The 16,805-nt window shown below is 44.0% G+C and overlaps 1 protein-coding gene across 6 annotated transcripts in view; it reads right to left on the bottom strand.

The window, feature by feature from the left end:
• The window catches only part of PLPPR1 (phospholipid phosphatase related 1), a 195,796-nt gene extending 184,975 nt beyond the window's left edge, over positions 1-10,821 (bottom strand). Inside the window, exon 1 of one of the 6 annotated variants that reach the window (XM_005292147.5) lies at positions 10,288-10,821. The gene's annotated coding sequence lies outside the window, so the exon portion shown is untranslated. Of the gene's footprint in view, positions 1-9,059; positions 9,285-10,287 lie in introns of those variants that run through there. The other 5 variants (XM_065550566.1, XM_024109971.3, XM_065550569.1 and 2 more) reach the window with 5 other exon arrangements.
• Positions 10,822-16,805: the final 5,984 nt, after the last annotated feature.

Here is a 16,805-nt window from a genome sequence, read left to right as displayed (position 1 = left end):
CTTGTCAGTTCATGCCCTCTTAGGCCCAACTCTGCTAACTAAGTTGAGGTATGTTGACATACGTCTAGCCTTGGACACAGATGAATAATATAAATCCCAAAGTCCTGTCAGAAAATATTCAGACTAAGATAAACTGCCTTATGCCCTTATCAAGAAAACACACCATGTATTGTGCTCATACCCTCCACCAAGTCATGTTGTCGAACCTGAAATGGAACACAAAGCACTCGTCATTTGATAAATAATGAAGTAGGCATTGTAATTAATTTTTCTGGATGTTCTGTAAGTGCTGACCAGGCTGCGTGAGATTATTGAATGGGATCCTGCTACAAATGGGTTAGCTGATCCCATAATGGCTTTTTTCCACCCCTTCTTCTTAAAACACACCGTCAATATTGCTTCCAAAAAGATGGGTTTTAGACTGGGTGGGCTACTCTTAACTGCAGATCTTTATATACTGAAAAATGCAGATTTACAAGGCAGTACATGCAAATCTATCAATGCTGGGAACATATCAGTAAGCCTATTTACATTTCCTTGGTCTAAACAATACACAGTAAAGCCTTTTGCCCATGTTTTGTGAACAACCATAGCATGAACGATAGAGGGACAAGTATCAAAGCCTCTGTGTAATGGCAGAACAGTCTCGGCTCTACATTCTATTCCCATATGTAACAAGTTCTATGAACATGATACGCAACCATTAAAATCTTTTGGAGGGATTGCATTTGTCCATCATCCATTTCCTACTCATTCAACTGCTTCTCTGTTGAGCCCCAAGTTGCCTGCTTCCCTTTCTGCTGAGAGAAGAAAATGTACCATGAGGAGTTAGCAGTGCGACCTGGCTGGCCATAATAAATGGTCATTATGAGTTCTAAATCACTACATTTTTACTAGACACGCGAGACCACCTAGAAAGACCTGATCATGGAATTTCAACTAATGAACACAAATAGATACAAATCAAATAGGTGGGGTTACGGTACATCTTCTAGGGTCTCTTGTCTCTTCGTACTGTCTCAAGAACCCCATATCAACTATTGCTCCAGAGATCAAAAAGTCAAGAGCGCAACCTTCTCTGCTAAACTCAGGAGACAGGAGTGGCACTGACAGTATGTAACAAACATATTTCATACATCCTGGCCAGATGATGCAAGTTCTGTACAATTCACTTTCACTATCCCTGAATTTAACCTAATGATAGACTGTGGGTGGGCTCAGGTGCTGTATTAGATATGTGCATGATGTCTGTCCTACACTGGGTTGGCAGGATAGATGCATGTGGCCATAAGCCATTTCTCAACAAAGAATGATCAAGTCTGAGTGGGACATCAGATCTCTCATTCGCTTTCCTTTCAACTGCCTGTGCCCTTATCTAACATTAGATGTCAGAAGTTCTCCACATTATTTCTCAAATACATGGGTCACTGGCTTCATGTATTGTGTGGGCATGAGAGTGGAAGCAGATGTACTGAATTTGGCAACCTTATATGCATGATGGCCTCTCTTTAGTCACTGCGGTGACAATGCTCATGTTGACTCCCTGCCACTGAATCTTTCAGAGGTGTGACAGTTGCCATGTGGGTGCAGTCCCCAACCCACAACCTACTGCGAATGCTGGAGGTGCCGTGGAATCCTGCTATGAGCTCCTTCATTTCTGGAGCTCGGTCCTTAACACGCTGTATGACACTGCAGCCATAAAGCTGAGACAGATGCAGGTGATATCTCCCCAAATCTTACTCAAAGTGGCTGTGGCAAATAGTCTCAAGGCACACAGTAGGGCAGATATAGACTACAGCCCTTTTGTTTGCCTTAGCTCAGGCATCAGGAAGCTATGGCTTTCCTGAATTGTGCTTTTATTCTGTTGATCTCGGAAGAGCCGTTGATAATCATTAAACCCATTAAGGGCAGGTAAACTGTATGTTGGCCCATCTCCTCACGCCTCTTTAAATAAAATTAAATGCATGCTCAAGATGCCAGAGGTGTAGTGATGCAACATTGTGAAACTTCAGCAGTCTGTGGCTTATACTTCCACAGGGGAGACCTGTACTTCCCTAGAGTAAAGACAGTGCCAGAATGATTCCGTTGGAGACTGGTGTCTTTTCATCCAGAAGCTCAAGTACAATATGAACAGCAGCAGTAAATAATTCCCCCCCCTGCCCAGATCTGTCTCAGCCTGGACCTTGAAGAAGCAGCTCTGAGAATGAAAGGCTGCACAGTTCATAGATTCCAAGATGAGACGGGATCATCTAGTCTGACCTCCTGCGTAACACAGAGCATTGAACTTCCCCGAAATAATTCCTTTAGGAAAACATCCAATCTCAATTTAAAAATTGACAGTGATCAACCTTATGCAAAACCTGCCCTTGTCCTCTCTGACATGAAAGGGGCCAACTCATGGCAGGTTTTATGATGCAGATATTGGTCTACTAGCAACTGAAACCATCAACTCATACTGTAAGGGTGACCTAACACCAATTAGATGTTCACTTGCAGTTAGTTCTTGGCAACCTGGTCCACATTCCAACTGGTGACCCAGAGTAGAAAGACTCTGTAGTTTATTAAAAATCTCAATCTGTCTTAGAAATCCCCTGTGGCACATAAGGAAGATGTGCAATTGGCCTCATTTTAAATGTGCACATATATTTCCTGCTCTGCCTGCAGAATTCTGAGCACTTAAATTGAAAAAAGAAATACAGCAGGGAGGAATTCATCAGTGGTAAAATGCCCAGAAATGCCAACAGATGTGATTCTTATAATGAAGCAAATGGCACCGGTTTTGCTTTGCATTATGGTGATCTTCTTAGAGTGACTGAATTTTTCACACTTTACTCTATTATGCTGACACTTTTGGTTGTTGAAGCTGGCATCGTATTTTATGAGTGGGCACGGGGCCAGTTTAACAGGTAGGAATGAGTAGAAGCATGCCAGAGAACCAGCATTAGGTTTGATCTGTTAGCAACCAGCTTCCTGCAGGAGAATATCAGAACAGCTTCTCTAACTGTTTTTGTGCAGATATGTTATTTCCGCTCCAGGTCAATTCTGGATTACATTTAAAAATGGCAAACACGTCTTGCCCCACTGACTCTGATTGGTGGTTTGCAGGGAAGAAAAGATGTATTGTGTTACGATGAGTCTCCATCCCTCTACTTCTCCTCTCCTTCCCCATAAACAGCTCTCCATCGGAGTCCCCAGAAATCCTGGCATACATAATTTCATAAAACCCAGCCAAGTTTCCTACTGAATACCTTAGCCAGCTACAAAAGAGAGAGCTATCATTTCCCTTTGGTTTAAACTTTGCAGGAGGCCCATGTACAATCAATGCAGAAGAGGGGCTCAACAAGTACAAAAATCAGTTACTGTACAAGATACAAAATGCAAATAGAAAAGCAATTACTGAACAAACAGAATAAATTATTGTACTTGTGGAAAACAAATGTACTTCATGTTTTCTGTGACAATGTTACAAATGTGGGTGGCAGAAGCATGCAGTGGAATGTGAATGTGATGCAATGTCCCTACACGGTTAGGTGCAGTTACTGAATATGGCCCCACTTAGACAAGCTGCTCTGGGTGGGCAGAGTCCCCTTGACTTCAGTGGGGCTTCAAGCGGGCATAAACATTTGCTCACATGGAATCGCTTGCAGGAACCATCATGGATGAAATTCAGCCCAGTGCAGAGTCTAGCACAAGGCTTATGCACCACCTAAACCTCGCTCAAAATAGGGTTAGATGGGACTGAAGTGGCACATGGACCTCGTGATGAGTCTAATCCCCTATGCATGTTTTTAAATGATCACATTCTTCTAAAGCAAAGATAGTAAACTAGGAGTCAGTGTACTGCACCCTAGCCCCCTTGTGTTTGTCATTTTACTCTAGGAATTTGACAAACTGTATCTTTGCCAGTAATAATAGGTGCTACTAATATTTCTCCTCCGTGGGAGATCTTTCTGAGCAAGGCCTGCAGGAATTGGCCCTCATATGTTTTCTTTGCTTGTTACATCATTGCAAAGAGGAAACAAAGATTGAAAGAGATGTCTTAAGTTTGAAGGGTTATTCAAACAACTGGTTTGAAAGAATGTCGGAAGAACAGCAATTTAGCCACCCTGCCTGCTGTAAGTAAAAGTGACATCTAAAACCAAACAGAAACCTTTCCTTTAGTCCACAGAAATCATGGTTAACTTTTATCAGAAATATAAAAAGAGACATAAACCTTGCAGATAGAATTCTATTTCTTAGTGCTGGTGTGAACTGTAAGGTCTTGCATTTATTCCATTTCTTGGGCCCCTAGAGAGGGTTAGATAGATGATTAGTACATTTGTGCATGGGGGTCTGCCTGGAAGCTACTTCTAGGGTTGACTAGGAGATGAGAATAATGATGGAGCACTAAGCTTGTGGGATAACTGATCAAACCTCTGTCTATTACATTTTGTTCTCTCCCCCTTCCAGCTAATTATATCTTCAATCACTTCTTCTGTATTATTTTTAATGTAACCCGAAGGATCTCAGCTGTACATGACAAATCAGAAACTATAATAAGATGCCCTACATATTGCACTAGCAAAGCTCCATACTTCTTAATATAAATATGCTTATTGCCATAAGCCCCATTTGAATAAAGAAAATTACCTTGTCTCTTGGGGGAAGCACTGGAAGATGGGATAAATATAAGGCATGTATTTATGAAAAATAAAAGCTACATACACATTTCAGAATATCACAAGAACCTGAGTGTTTCCCCCTCCCCCCCCCCCATGGATGTGCGTTGCTGCACTTCATCATCATAGATGTCTGGGGAAACCACAAGCAGAAGGTTCAATCTTGCATTTTCATGGAGGCATAGGGTGCACTGAACTATGCCTATATCTTTATGCTGCGTAGCAGGAGACACCAAGGAATGAGCCAATTAAAACAGGGACGGATTCCAGTTTATACAGAGGCTGTTTTGCCTCACTCTACGAATGGAAAACAGCCTCAGGATACGAAATTTTAAGCATTCCAAAAGGGAATCAATGGATGAATATTTGAGGGAATGGTACCTAATAACTGATAAGCAACCCAAACAATCCTTCAGAGAAACGAGCGATGGAGGGCCAAGTCTTTTAAGCCTTACTCACATGAATGAACATCCTACTGGTGTGAATAGAGATCATTCATGGGAATAAGAGTTGTAGGATCAAACCATTTAACTGAAAACTTTCACACATACAAACAAATATATAAAATCTTCAGAACTAGTACAGCTGTAGTTTCAGCAACGTTCCGAAGGCAAGATCTTGGAGAGAGACACAGCACATGTTTATGATAAATACCATTGCACTCCCAGGGCTAATCAAAGACAATGAACATCCTGTATAAAACATGTAACTACGTATATATACAGAATATATAAACAAGTTGTTGCACCAGTTTCACACTGAAGCAATAATACATGCAACATTAAAAAAATGCAAGAAAATCCTCCCCAAATGGATAGGCATAAAAAGATATTGAAATCAAAGGGAGTTTTGGACATGCAAAGAATGCAGGAGTGAGTCCACAGATATTGTACAGTATTCATACCCAGATTCTACAGTCCTTGCACAGACAAAACTCCCATTAGAGAGTTAATGGAAGCTTTGCCTATGCCTAGACTTCAATATTGGGTTTACAGAACACGGGATGTAGACAGATAGAGAGCCAGGTCCTGCAAGTAACTGAACACCCTGTTTCCATTGAATTCTACGAGACTTGAAGGACCTCATAGGATCAGGACCACTATGAGATACAATGGGCCAAATTCTAAAACGAGCTAAGCACGGGTCTCCCATCAAAGTAAATGGGACAAATCTTGGATTCATTCCTCATTGAATCATATGGGACTTTTACCTCAATAAGGACTGAATAAAAACTGAGCAAGAGGACTTCAAGATTTGACCCAAGGGAAGTTGAATGTCCTCTCACCTTTTAGGACGTGACCACCTTGTTCTCACACTACACAACACCACTGGCTTCATTAGGTTTGCATGACTATAAATGAGAACAGAATTTAATTCTCTTCAGGGTTACTCTTGACATGAGCCAGAAGAGGAATCTCAAGTGCTTTATAATGTCACCAGAATCTCAGAATTTTTCCTTGTTTTACTGCTGTTATTCTCAAAAAAAAGTATGGTCCTTAGGGGGAAAAATAAGTATAATCTTGAAGGTATTTCCCTTGAAAAACATTCTCTCACAGAAAAAGCAATGTGGACTCTCTATCCTCCTCTGCTGGATTTTGAAAGATATTTGCTTCCCTTCCCTCTCTCCTGTCCCCCAAACTTTCTTTCAGTAGAAAATGAAATCAGAACTGATCTCCAAATTTAGTAAACTAAGATTCTATTCAGATGGCAAAGTAGGAGATGCTGAGTTTTTAAATGCACACTTTATAAAGCAATTCTAATCATTACTAATGTGGTTTCTGAATACTTTCTGTACATTCATGGGTGAAATACAGCATGAATGTTTGACAATAAAAATTAACTATATGCAATTGATTAATTTTGGCACACTACTTTAAGAGCCCAATTCTACAGTTCTGTGAAAGAGGACCCTTACATCTCACAGAGCTCCACTAGGGTCAATGGACTCAGTGTGAGGATCCAATCCTGTGGGAACCGTGTAAGATTGGGCCCATAGAGTGCTATATAATTGCTAAATATTATTATAGGTATTGCTATTTTATTAGTTACACGAGAAAACTCATGAAAACCAGACTTTTGTAATTGGGAAATCTCTAACCAGGGGAATACCTAAACTAAAAAAAAATAATTCTACTTGATTCTGTAACAACATCACGGCTCGTTGTTATGGAAATGCTTGAGATTTCACAAATTTCCATATCCAGATCTTGCTGCTGGATGAAGTAGGAAGGAGGGGAAAAAAGACCTGTGAGACAGAAATTAAAAAAAAAAAAAAAAAAATCTTGGATGACTAGCAAAGCTAGGAAAGAAAATTAGGGAATAATACATGAAAAGCTAACAGAGTTATGGTGTGATTCCATGTATTTTCAAACCCCTCCTTCTCTTAGTATGGAAGTTCCTCTTTGACTGATCTCCCGACTCATTTCTAAATATTTCCTAACTGCCACAGATAGAGAAACTGGCTTCGTATCTGACCAGATGATAGTCACAAAAGGCTCTTCGTTCAGTCAATGCGTCCTGGCTGAATGTAGTTCCCTACCCGCTGCTCTTTCCTCTTAGACCTTGTCTCTGCTGGGACACAGTGCCACATTAGAAAACGTGCTCACAAAGACATTTCAACAAGCATGATGTTCAATACAATTTTGCCCAGAGAGTCAACACATTTTTAAACACCACTGTCCATGTCCACACTAAGGGTGAATTGTGTTGAATGTCGTTCTAGCTAAAACGGGTTGGTTAACCTGCTTTCTGACACCATGCTTTTTCCCAGTTTAGGCAAAGAGCAGATCATCAGCTGGTGTAAAGTCATCAGCAGGAGGAGAGTTTAGAGCAGCTGAGTTCTGGACTCTGCTAGCCCAGAACTCAAATTCAGATCCCCCTGCTGTACAGTTAATTCATACTTTTCTATGTTCATGCACTCTAAAGACGCCTGGGGCTTCTCGACAGTCACCTTTTGCCTTTACAGAAATGGAAAGAAATACAACAAAGAAATTAAGTTATTAAAGGAGATAGGAAACTTCATGGTAATAATTTCAGGCTAGATTGGGCCTTTAAAGTCAGTTGTGAGCCAAGGGCAGGAGTGCGGAGAAGGAAATGTACTCAGGAATAATTCCCCAAGAGCTCCTCTTTCCCAATGCAGGGAACTGAGTATGCTGCATCAGACCTTTACAGAAGATAGCACACTCCCGTCCCCTTTCTGCCTAGACGGCAGTGCTGGACAGCCTGTCAGGCAAAGCCATATGCAGTCTGTCTGTCCAATGCAACCATCCCCAAGATCTGCACCGGGACCCCATACTCTGCTGTGTAGGACCAGGGCACAATTATGTCCACCATAAGTATTTCTAAAGCACCTATCCAGTGGGACTTGCACACCATTCCCTAAAATTAGAAGGAAATAAGTTCCCTCAAGGAGGAGAGGTGAAAAAAATCCCATCTGTCCCCACACAGAGTGAAGGTTTTTACAATGTCCAGGGCCCAGTTCTGCATTCCCCGCACATTAAAGCCAATGAGAGTTTTGGCTATGCAAGAGATGCAGGATCAGGTCCATTGTGACACGTGGAGTGAATCTTAAACATGGGATTTAGGATGGTGGTGGTCTCTGTTTTGACATTTATTTTGAGGATTTGGGTTATCCATTATATACTGCCTCAATGTGTGGTATGTTCCAACATGTGAAACAGACATCTGTTGCAAGGGAACAACCTGGGAAGAAACAGGTGGGGTAAATACAGGAATAGAAACACGGTATTCACTGCTCACACGCACCCCCCTTCCTCTCTGTGGGTCATTGATGTGAATCCCAAATCCACCCCTTCTCTTCTGAAGAAGGTAACCCACTTCTTTTCCTTCCACTGCAGGAGCCGGGTAGTTTCTTCCCATCATCAGAAGTATTCCCTTCACACATTGTCCCATTTAAAAGAGAGATTGGGCCAGATCCTCAGCAGATGTCAATCAGAATACACCTCTACCCTGATATAACGCTGTCCTCGGGAGCCAAAAAAATCTTACTGCGTTATAGGTGAAACCGCATTATATCGAACTTGCTTTGATCCGCTGGAGTGCGCAGCCCCACCCCCTCGGAGCGCTGCTTTACCACGTTATATCCGAATTCGTGTTATATCGGGTCGCGTTATATCGGGGTAGAGGTGTAGTTCCATTCAAGTCAGTGGCGTGACATCCATTCACACCAGTTGAGGATCTGGCTTTAGGCACTGAAACCTTTTCTACTGACAGGGCACTACCATGGTTCCCAAGGAGGAAAACATCTTGGGGATCATCTCTACAAATACAGGTATTTACATTCCGTAAGCGCCACTCCCTTATCAAAATGTGTTGTCTTCACAGGCATCTTAAAGATATGGAGGAAATATTTATCAGCTCGCTTTTTCTACTGATACTCACAGAAGTAGAAGGCGAAGATAAGGAAAACGGCAGCCCAGTCCTCAGTAAAGTGGGGAAAGTGTCCCCAGTATATGCCACGCTCTCACACATCCTCTTCCATCATAAGAATAAAGACACATCCAGCACCAGCTCATTTTGCCTCTAGGAGAGATTTCAGCTCCTTTCATCTCCTGGAGTTGATTTCAACATGCCTCTCAATAACTCATCATTCATGCCCATTAGTGACCCAAGCGTCACCTCGGCTGTTTGTGGTACATGCACAGAAAGAGCAACCATCAAAACAATGACGCCCCTTCCCCACCCCCCTGCTCCCCAGCTCTTCTGTTGAATACAGCACACAGGTCACTTTTTAATCTGCTGGTGAGGCGTAGGATGGAGTCCCTGGGGCTGTGACGGAGCAGCAGGGAGTGGAGTGTCATGTCCCAGCTGCATATGTGAATCCCCTCATCCCATCAAAATACAGCCCAATGTCTACTTGAGAAAGCAATCCACCCACACAGATCTTAACACGGAGAGACAGAGAACCACATGTATCAGCAGCACGGGGCTGCAAACATATATACACAGAGAAACAACCGACACATAAACACACAAAGAAATACACAAATGCACACATGCATCTAGCCTGTCTCACTGCTTGTGTCACTCATACACCCCCCCCCCCCACACACACACGGAGTAACACAAACAGACCCACAACACACATACACACAAAGAAATATACATGCAAAGGCAACCAAGATACACCCCCACCCTCCCCAAACACAGCCACACAGAGAGAACTAGACATGGCAAATATTTACATGCATGCAAATCCAAACTCCCATATCCCCACCCACACAAACAAACCCTTCTGTGTCCTTCCACAGCCAGCCTCAGAATCACCCCAGACCCAGTTACCGAGCCCCCTTTGTCCCCACATGAAAGGGAATAAAAAAATTAAAAGTTTGCTGTTGCAAAAGCAGGCGGGGGCTGCACCCTGACAGGTGAGGAATTAAAGGAACCCCCCCCCATCCTTACCCCCAAATCTGCCTCCAGACTAGGGTGACCCGATGTCCCGATTTTGTAGGGACAGTCCCGATTTTTAGGTCTTTTTCTTACATAGGCTCCTATTACCCCCGTCCCATTTTTTCACATTTGCTGCTGGCCACCCTACTCAAGCCGGTGCATCCCAGCGGCCCCCCGGCAGCCTGCAGCCCTGCAAAAGGAGCGAGCAGCCCCGACTCACCTCGGGTACAGCCTCCCCTCGGTCTCTTTCTTGCCGGGGCTGCCCAGCTAGGAGTAGCGATAGCCCGGCAGCCCGCTGCCCGCAGCCCCGCTCCCCAGCCAAGGCATGGTGACCGCGGGGCGCCGGGGAGCGCCGCCCGCTCGCCTGGCTGGCTGATGGGGCCGGGGGAGGGGGCGCTACTGGGGTGATTCCTGCCCCTCCCTCGCCTCCCGCTGCCGCTGCCCACGGGCCAGGCGCCTCTGTGTGTTTAACACAAGGACCAGCCGGCCGGGCAGGAGCGCGCAGGCGCAGGGGAGGGGACCCCCTAAGCGCTCGCTCCGGAGTGGGGAAGGCTCCCGGGGCTTCCCACCTACCCTGAGCGGAGAGCGCGGGGCTGGCCCCTGCCAGAGCCCCCTGCAGCCCCGAGCACGGCTCCGGAGCCCGCTTCGCCTCTCCCCTGCCTCCAGCACCTTCCCTTTGCCTCGCAGGGAGCCCGGGAGCAACGCCGGGGAAACCCCTCCCTGCTTCTCCCCGGGCCCGGCTTGCACCGTGCAGTGCCCAGCCATCCTCCTCCCTCTGCCCCTTTCCCGGGTGGGGGCTGGCAAGGTCCTTGGCGGGGCTTAATTTGTAATGAAAGAGGCGCAGAGGCTCAAGCAATTTTTTTTTACTTTCATAACTGACGTGGCAAGCCCAGAGGTGCCGGGGCTCGGAACCGGCAAGCCCAGAGGTGCCAGGGCTAGGAACCGCCAAGCCCCCGGCCCAAATTAAGCACTGGGTCCTTGGCTAAATCCTGGCTACGGTGAGGCTTGACTGAATTCGATTTAGATGGTTGACAGATCATATCGATGTTAGTTTTTAAGCGATTTCACACCCACACCGATTTTTATTGATGTATATGTTCACAGTGGTGGGATGTCGGGGGGCGGGGAGGCGTCAGACAATGCACAATGGTCAGACAATAACTATCAAATAACCGTTGAGTTGCAAAAAGTGCTAACTGACAATGCAGTGTCAATGGCACATGTCAAAATATACCAAGGAAATAGCCTTAAATCAAAGTCTAAACTCTCAAACAGCATTGTTCTTGCTTTGCCTGTCTATTATGGAGGGACATATTTTTTCGTCAATTTGTGCATGTACAGTGAAATCGACATTTACCAGTAAAAATCGAATCCTCACAAGCTGATCTATAGCACCATATTTATTATAGGCAGTGTTGCAGCTATCCTGGCTCCCCCGCCCAATCAGTGGGGTTTCACAAGTACAAAATATAGCCAGGCAGCAACGCTGGGGAGCAAATGGAGCATGGAATTATCCCCAAATGATCCAGGAGTGAAAACTTAATGTTTGCAGCCTTGATCCTGCAAGCAGATCTTGCCTGTGTGTTGGCTGGACCATGTGTAGCCCCTACCGCAGTCAATGCCTGCATGGAATTCAGTGAAGGTTCAGGGCCAATCATTGTAACTTGCATACAGGTAAAAGGTGCCAGGTACTTTACTGAGTCTTTATAATGCATAGGACAATCAGGGCCACAATCAGTGTTATTGACCATGATATTTCCCAGGGTTTGCAGAGTCGGATTTTATTGTAATAAGAGATATAAAGGCACCGATCCTGCAAGTCCTTCTTAACATGAGTAACACTTACTCATACAAACAGTCCTATTGAATGAAGCCCGTGGGACAGTTCGCCTGAATCAAAGATGGCAAGACTCAGCTCTGGTCAAGTGTAGGTAGTCTCTTGGTCTATCCAAGGCCGTGATCAAGTGTCTTGATGTTTTTGGTCTTTTGGCCTCGAGATGAAAACCTTGTCTTTGTTTCTGGGACCTTGAAGTGAAAAAAATTCTCTAAGTTATTTCTGAATCTTAAATACTTCATAAGGTTAAATAATATAATAATGACTTACACAATGTCCCTTGTGTTAAACTAAAATTTGCCTGCAGCCCACACACTCCTGCTATTATCATCCAAGAGAGGTGATAGAAAATGTTATTGATGCTTTAAAGAAACTAACTGCACATTATTTTCAGCTTCCCACACAGGTGGTTTTTGGTATGTTCCACCCATTCGGTCTTTGTCCCAGAGGGAGGAAGGGTGGATGGTCCAGTGATAAAGGTGCCAGATCTTCCAAGTCCTTCAATTCCCTGCTCTGCCACAGACTCCTTGTGTGATCCTGAACAAGTCACTTAGCCTCTTTGTGCCTCAGTTGCTCATCTGTGAAATGGGGATAATAGCACTGTCCCACATGGGTGTGGCGAGGATAACTACATTAAAGATTGTGAGGCACTCACACATTACAGTAATGGGTGCTGTGTAGGTACCTAGCTCTTATATTGCACTTTTCCTCCATAGATATTGAAGTGCTTTACAAAAGATGTTGGTATCAGCCCCATTTTACACAAGGAGAAAGTGAGGCACAGAGCGGTGACATGACTTGCCCAAGTTCACCCAGCATGTCAGTGGCAGGGACAGAATCTAACAGAACTCAGAACTCCTGTGTCCCAGTCCGCTGCTCCATCCTCAGGGCTTGTGAGTCCCAGTCCAGTGTTCTGTCCACTAAGCCATATTGCCTCCTACAATACCTTAGCCAGACAGATTTATCTCACATTGTCTCAGGCTGGGTCTACACTACCCGCCTGAATTGGCAGGTAGAAATCGACCTCTCGGGGATCGATTTATCGCGTCCCGATGGGACGCGACAATCGATCCCCGAATCGACGCTCTTACTCCACCAGCGGAGGTGGGAGTAAGCGCCGTCGACGGGAAGCCGCAGAGGTCGATTTTGCCGCCGTCCCTACAGTGGGGTAAGTCGGCTGCGATACGTCGAATTCAGCTACGCTATTCGCGTAGCTGAATTTGCGTATCTTAAATCGACCCCCCCCCCCCCGTAGTGTAGCTGTAGCCTCAGATTGAGTAAACTGGTTTGGAGAAGAGCCACCCACTTTAAACCAAACCTGAAGTTTTGGAGCTTCAGATACATATCTTGTTTCCTATCTCCTCCCCTTTCACGGCTCTCTCATGTGACCAATTGATTCCCCCAACCCCATCTGGATTACGGAAGAAATAAGAGCAGAAAGCACAACAGCTCTTTCCCCACTCGCAGCAAGCAGGACGTGAAGTGGAAGCAGTGCCGGAAAGCTGGGTCTCCTGTTTTTTCCCTTGCACCTGTGCTCATGCAGCTTTCTAACCTGCTTCTAATTTCAGGGAAGCTCAGCAAGGGGTGAGGTTTTGTTTGTGAGTGTGGGTGGTCATGTGGCTTTGATACCAGTCAGCTTTGGGTTCTTGGAGAACCAGGGCGCAGTATCTAGCCTGTCTGACTCATGAAAGACACCCCTATTGTCTAGCCTAAAGAAAACCCTTGAGTCATCAGTTTACCAATAAACAAATCTAGTGTTCTCCCTTGAACCATTGTATTTTCTCTACAAAAATCCCTACTCACCCTCCAATAAGTGTTCTAATGCTTAGCTCCAAACTATGCATCAGTTCCACTGGGACTCCATCTTCTCCTGACTGATGGTGCTGGGGGCTTTGCCTGCCTCTTGCCCTCAGGACCCTCAGCTACCACCATCATCTGGGAACCCCGACCAGTTCAAGCCTCGTGGAGTATGTGAGATTCCCCCTTCTTTCTCTCTCTCTGTTTTCCTTTCTACCGTAGGTATTAACCTTTAATAATGTATGTTATGTTGGTTTAGCCCTCCTTGTGTAGTTATCACTATTATTCAATAAATAACTTTTATGGTTAAGCTGGTTGTGTGTCTCTCTCTCTTGCTGAACTTTACTCTTTTTTGTTTTTAGCTTCCCCCATTTACTCTACAGCAATGTTTCTTTTACCTAAGCTAAAGATCCCTGTAGTGCCCAACAATACTGTGGGGTTTGCTCATCAAGTGGGTTACTACCAGTATAATTGTAATGTGAAAGTGGGGATAGGGATGTGCTGAACCTGAGGCATATAAGGGTGGCAGCTGAAAGTGCTGATTGACCTTGTCCAGTCAGACTTGTGTGTGTGTGTGTGTGTGTGTGTGTGCGCGCTTATCTGATTCTGGGGCTGGAGGAACCCAACCCTCGGGAACCTAGGTCCTGCAGGATAGCTCCATTGGGAGAGGACTTGCAGAAGGGAGAAGTAAAGCTCTATATGGACACACAAGTGACACAAGCAGTACATTGATAGAAGTACAGAATTACAGAAACCCCCCACCCCCAAAGAGTAACCCGAATAAATGAGCATACTCCAAAGTAACGGGCAGATCTAGTAACAGCTTGCCTGAACCAGCAGCAGCAACAAGGGCTATTTTTAGCCTAAATTAGGCCAGGCAGCCCCAGAAGAAGTTTTAATAAGAAGAATATTTTTCAAGGAAAATAAACAAAAATAATAGAGAAAGGTAAAGAGGAGGACCTGCTAAACAGGCTAGGAACAGGCATTCAGACCACCTATACGCTGTATCTTAGGAAACCTGCCTCTTCCCTCCCCCCCCCCCTGCCCCCAAATAAATAAAAGTTAATCTTTCAAAAAACTAAATGTAGCTTTTGGAACGACTGTATACCACTGATAGGGGGCAACACTCCAAGGCTGGGATTTTAAAGAGAAAAATTATTATTGTTTATTATTGTATTGTCATCACACACAGGAGCCTCAGTCACAGAGCAGGGCCCCGTTGTGCTAGGCACTGTACAAATACAGAACAAAAAGGTGGTCCCTGCCCCACAGAGTTTACAATCTAAGCTTAAACCCTGATGCAACAGTGTATCCTTATTCAGCAAGGCTTTTAAGAACATGCCTGACTGTAAGTATGCACATAAATCCCATTGAATTCAATAGGACTTAATTACGTGATTAAACACATGCTTCAGTGCTTTGATGAATCAGGGGCCTAAGTGAGTTAGGTGCCCAAATCCGGTTGAAATTCAATGGGAACTGGATGCTACCTCCTTTGTGCCCCTTTGACAATCCCAGCCCAAGTTCAGTAGTGATTTGTCATTTACTGGACCCAATTCTGGTCCCAGTGTGGTGCAAATTGCTAGTGCCGCAGTAATTTTTCAGCTGGTTATCATCAATAATAAATGAAAGAGTCATTATCTCCAACTATAAGGAGAGTCTCTCAAAATGTTCTTTTCTTCTTTCATGTCACCTGGCGGCTCCCTCTTCCGGAATGATCATTTGAAATATTTAGCTCATTACTGGGAGACGCGACACTATAAGTTTTGCTGTGTTATGGAATTATCTACCTCCCACTGAGAGTTATATGCCGGGACTCCCACAGTATTAAAAACAATAGTTGTCATAGTCAGTCAAACCACCAGTCCAGCTAATTTAATATCCTGATTCTAGCAATGGCTAGTACCTCATGTTTAAGAGAAAAGCATTACCAACAACTCTATAATGCATATAAGATTTAATCTTGTAAAGTGATCTTCCCTCTGATTTATGTGTAAGCATGTGAATAATCCCATTGAAATCAATGGACTACTCTCATGCTTAAATTAAGCATGTACTCAAGCTCTTTGCAGGATAAAGGCCAAAATCCTGAGCAATTTGCAGTATTGTGCCCTTAGGAATTTGCACTGTGCTGTACACAATGGGAAAGTGTATTTCCTAATCCATATTGGCAATCAGATTAGAGCCCTTAGCGTGAAATTTAATTATACTTATTTTAGCATGCAGCCCTACTTTAAAATCCAGCAACTATAAATGACTCTATAACCTTTGCAGCAGTATCAGTATATGCCAAGAGAATAAATATTCCCTAAATTTGTTTACCCTTAATTTCATCAAGTGATCTCTTGGGACAAGATAAAAAGAAAGAACCGCTCAATTTCCACAGCTCAATTTTCACTTTATTCTTCGTAGTCATAAATATCTCATTCAAGTCCCCTCTAATTTGTTTGTATCCCAGTCATTATGCAGAGTGTTTCACAGTGAAGACACTCCAAAGTTCTAGTGGACTTGAATTTGAAATACTGTAGGTCTTTATTATTATGCTATATTAGAGAATACACAAGTTCTTGGAGTTTTGGGAGGTACATTGTGATATCTAAATTTTATAATGTTCTCGCAGAGAATTGTTTCAAAACACAGGGCAAGATTTTTGTTAATGGGCCCATGACCCTAAGAACCTCTTTATGCCAAAGAGTGCACTGTTGTGTAACAATAAATCCCAGCAGGTCTGACAAACTCACTATGCTCAACACACACAGACTATTTAGCCAAACAGTGTCTTGTAAGGTATCATCTGATAAGGGGTGGCACTCTGGTCATGAATAGTATGGTGTGATGTATGAAGGGGTTGTATATAAAAATTATATATGTGTGGTGGAAATATGTTCTTAAAATATGTTGTGGAGGCAGTTGATAAACAAGCCTGCCTTAGACAGAGGAGTGTGGATTTACCTGTGTTCACAGATCAAGCTGACAGGTAGATGAGAAAACAGCATGGCCTGATTACAAGCAAAGGCCAATAAAAGTATATGTTTATCTAAGGTAAACTAGGCAATCAAGAAAGCAAATGGACCAGAGGATGAAGAAGGGGCTTTGGACCAGCCCAC

The sequence above is a fragment of the Chrysemys picta genome, chromosome 6, assembly GCF_011386835.1.
Source record: "Chrysemys picta bellii isolate R12L10 chromosome 6, ASM1138683v2, whole genome shotgun sequence".
In the NCBI taxonomy this organism is placed as follows: Eukaryota; Metazoa; Chordata; order Testudines; family Emydidae; genus Chrysemys; species Chrysemys picta.
Note: the sequence above shows the minus strand (reverse complement) of the source record. Positions and strands in the feature narration are given on the sequence as shown.